Here is a 4,724-nt window from a genome sequence, read left to right as displayed (position 1 = left end):
CCTATACAGTCCACGAGATACTGGAGTCAAGACGGAGACGAGGGGGCATCGAATATCTCGTGGACTGGGAGGGATATGGACCTGAGGAACGGTCCTGGATCCCTGCTAAGGACATACTAGATCCCGCTCTCAAGGCCACTTTCCACGCTGAACACCCAGATCATCCAGGACCCCGACCCAGAGGAAGACCACCCGATAGAGGTAGAAGGCCGTCAGGAGCCGGCCCTGGGGAGGGGGATACTATAAGGGATCAGGGTTTGGCTGGGTCTAGACAGAGTCTGACACTCCCTGAGTTCTGAGCACACCTGTCAGTAGTTAGAGGAGGATATAAGGTGTGCTCAGAAGTTCAGTTGGTGCGAGGTATTGTTCCATTGTGACTTGCTAAGCGTTTTGTTCAGAGAGAGAGAGAGAGTTTGTTGTTTTTGATTACCAGTGTATCCGACCTGTGCTTCGTTGTTTGACTCCCCGAATTGCTTAATCCTCTGCTTGTCTATCCTAGTGATTACCGTACTCTGATCCTGTGCCTGTGCCCTCGACTACGACTACGCCCGCTCCCTTGGTACCTCTGCCTGTCTCTGCCTTGCCCGGTTTTGACCACAGCTCGCCCGACCACGATTAAGCTATTCCCTTGTCTGTACTTTAATAAAACATCGCTATTCTGCGATTGGATCTTACCACTCTGTCCGAGTATTCATTACAGCCTGATACTTGGTATTAGATTGAGTAATCTGGCTCTTCCTATTGATATCTCATCATTGACATTTCATCTTTATTTCTGCTCTCCTCAACACCCACCTGTTTCTCTGTCTAATGTTGTCTTCCCTCCTCCCTCCCTCTGAAATGAAGAAACACAGAAGTACAGTACAGTAGAGACTAGCTAAATGTAGCATCACTGGAACATTATGCCTGTGTACTGTCTCTGGGTGTTCTAGGTGATCTGATGTTCTCTGGTGTTGGTCTGGGTATTCTAGGTGATGTGATGTTCTCTGGTGTTGGTCTGGGTGTTCTAGGTGATGTGATGTTCTCTGGTGTTGGTCTGGGTGTTCTAGGTGATGTGATGTTCTCTGGTGTTGGTCTGGGTGTTCTAGGTGATGTGATGTTCTCTGGTGTTGGTCTGGGTGTTGTTCTACTACTGCTGGGTCTGCTGCTGTTCATGTTCTTTAGACAGAGGAGAGACAGAGACAGGAGACCAACAGGTACAGTAGTTATCACACGCAATCATTATTATTCTTTTTCATAAACATGTCAGAAAATAAATATAGCTTTTATAAATAAAATCTGTTTGTTTTCCTCTTCAGCAGCCAAACACTCTGCCAGACCGTTGGTTCCTGACTCCATGACAGACAACCAAGATCCAGACATAGGAACCATCACTAACCCAATCAACGCCACAGCAACCAATCAGAACCCAGATACAGCCTGTGACATCACCACCATCTATGCCACGGCAACCAATCCTAGTCCAGATGACATCTCCTCCAACGTTGGTCCGTAACATAGGTTCAAGACAGTGTGACCAATGCTACTGTCAACTTCCCCAGAGATCCAGCCTGTCTCCACTATGCACCTAGCAACTTCCTCAGAGATCTAGCCTGTCTCCACTATGCTACTGTCAACTTCCCCAGAGATCCAGCCTGTCTCCACTATGCACCTATCAACTTCCCCAGAGATCCAGCCTGTCTCCACTATGCACCTATCAACTTTCCCAGAGATCCAGCCCGTCTCCACTATGCTACTGTCAACTTCCCCAGAGATCCAGCCTGTCTCCACTATGCTACTGTCAACTTCCCCAGAGATCCAGCCTGTCTCCACTATGCTACTGTCAACTTCCCCAGAGATCCAGCCTGTCTCCACTATGCTACTGCCAACTTCCCCAGAGATCCAGCCTGTCTCTAATTTGTTTGTTCTTTCATTCATTCATATTTTTATTCAAAAATAATAATATTTTGAATTTGTTTATTTGTTTGTATATTCATTTATTGATTTATTTGTTTGTTCGTTAGTTCAATCATCTGTTCGTTCGTTCATTATTTTGTTTGTTTTTCGGCCGTTCCGTCTGTACGTCCGTTCATTCATTCAATCATTTTTCTACTGTGAATGTAACACTGGCTTGAACAAAAAGAGACAGTTTATCACTTTTAGAAAGCTTTGCTTATTCAGTGTTTTTTACTCCACTTGACTGGGAAATGAGCCTATGTGTATTTATCAATAAAGCACCAATATATTTCAATGTGTTTGATACATTCCATTCTAGACATTACTATAAGTCGTCCTCCCCTCACCAGCCTCCACTGGTGCTGTCAGTAAACTCAGTACCTGTCTCATCAGCATGTACCACTGTCACTAGACACACAGAGCTGAGATGGAGGGATAGATGGAGGGAGAGATTGAGGGTAGATGGAGGGAGAGATGGAGGGAGAGATGGAGGAAGAGATGGAGGGAGAGATGGAGGGAGAGATGGAGGGAGAGATGGGGGAGATCGCCCTCCAGTGGCAGAATAACTCTGTCTCTCTCCTCTGCAGACAGCCTCCAGTCTGCATGAGAGTGTATGAATGTGTTTCTGTGCTTTGATCCATAGAGGCCTCTCTCTCCCTCTTTTTGTCTCACTGATCTCTTTCTCACACTCCCTTTCTCTCTCTCTCACCCTCCATCTTTATTTATTTTATCTCTCTCTCTCTCTCTCTCTCTCTCTCACTCTCACTCTCTACTGTGTGATGTAGGAACAGAGATATGATTGGTTAAGGAGGAAGAGGGAGGGGCTGTCAGAAATAACATGTGGTAGGAGGGTTTGAACTAGTAGAGAGAGAGAGAGAGAAAGAGAGAGAGAAAGAGATGCAGAAATAGGGAAGTACATAGTTGTACGAGTGCAAGGAGTGAGTGAGAGAGAGGGAGGGGCAGAGAGAGAGAGAGAGAGTACATAACGTACATGAAGTTTGTTTTTAGGTTACTTTAAGTGGAAAGAGAACAGAGAGAGTTGTGCACTTGGACACACAACATTATATCAGGACCAACAGACACCTGGACCAACCTGGAGAGAACACAACATTATATCAGGTCCTATAGACACCTGGACCAACCTGGAGAGAACACAACATTATATCAGGACCTATAGACACCTGGACCAACCTGGAGAGAACACAACATTATATCAGGACCTATAGACACCTGGACCAACCTGGAGAGAAAACAACAAGATGAGGATCCTGCTGATAGTCATCCTCCTCTCCTTCATGACAGGTAATAAGCTTGTAATAACTCTCTATAACAATGTAATAACATCCAGTTAGTCTTCTTATAATGGCTGCTACTACAGATAAGGAAACACTACGGTGTGTTTGTGTGTGTGTGTGTGTGTGTGTGTGTGTGTGTGTGTGTGTGTGTGTGTGTGTGTGTGTGTGTGTGTGTGTGTGTGTGTGTGTGTGTGTGTGTGTGTGTGTGTGTGTGTGTGTGTGTGTGTGTGTGTGTGTGTGTGTGTGTGTGTGTGTGTGTATGTGAATATGAGGAATATAAAATGTATTTTCTGCCACTGGTGTAGGAATTCTAACCATCAGTACATTAGTATTACAAATCACTAAACCAAGAGGAATATAAAATATTTTTATCTTCTCTGATTGACAGGTTGTTTGAGCTCCTTCAAAGTGACAGGATACTCTGGAGGAACTGTCATCATCAACTGTAAATATTCACATCAGCATGACGACAATCAAACATCTTTCAGTGATGGTAACAGCAAGGATAAAATCATAACTGGATTGAAGAACAGCTGGCAGCACAGTGGTAGATTCTCTCTGTATGACAACACTGAAGGAAACTACTTCAAGGTGATCATCAGACAACTGACTAAACAAGATGAAGGGACCTACAGGTGTGGAGTGGACAAACCTACTGCAAGGGACAGTTACACTGATGTAGAGCTGAAAGTAGAGGAAGGTGAGTCACTTTTGCTTTAACTTTATAAAATGAATTTAGCTCGATGTTATTGCATGTTCAATATCACTAGTAAAGGAAGTCACTCTAGTATTAGACTAAGGTTGTGATGTGTGTTCCTATTGACAGATGACTGCTGTGAGAAGTCAGTCACGGAGACGGCATATCTGGGAGGAGAAGCTACCATCAGCTGCAACTATCCAGAGGGCCGCGAGTACAGCATCAAGTATTTCTGCAAAGAAGACAGGGACTGTAAATACAAGATATCAGCTAACTATTACCAAACAGGATTCTCAACTGCAAAAGATGGGCGTTTCTCTCTGTCTGTAAACAGCAGAGTGAAATCCTACTCAGTGACCATCAGTGACCTGACTGAAGATGATACTGGGACCTACTGGTGTGGAGTAGAAACCAGCAGGACAGAAGACCGTTACATTGCACTGATAACACAGGTGAAGCTACGTGTTATAAGTGAGTATAAACAAGACTTGGATCTGATAGAAGGTGGAGACCTGCAGACTACACTAGACTTCACCTCTCTGTGGGTCAGTGGATCAACTCTTTACATCAGTGGTGACTGGTTGGAGGATATATAGGAGGACAGGCTCATTGTAATGGCTGGAATGGTATGGATGGAATGCTATCAATACATGGAAACCATGTGTTTGATGTATTCGATACCGTTCAATGTATTCCATTGCAGCCATGACAATGAGCCCGTCAAACTACAGTATATCTCCTCCCACCAGCCTCCTCTGCTTTCCATGCTGTACACCTACAGTACATGTGTCATGTCT

The sequence above is a fragment of the Coregonus clupeaformis genome, chromosome 38 (assembly GCF_020615455.1).
Source record: "Coregonus clupeaformis isolate EN_2021a chromosome 38, ASM2061545v1, whole genome shotgun sequence".
Classification (NCBI taxonomy): domain Eukaryota; kingdom Metazoa; phylum Chordata; class Actinopteri; order Salmoniformes; family Salmonidae; genus Coregonus; species Coregonus clupeaformis.
This window is presented reverse-complemented; position numbering follows the sequence as displayed.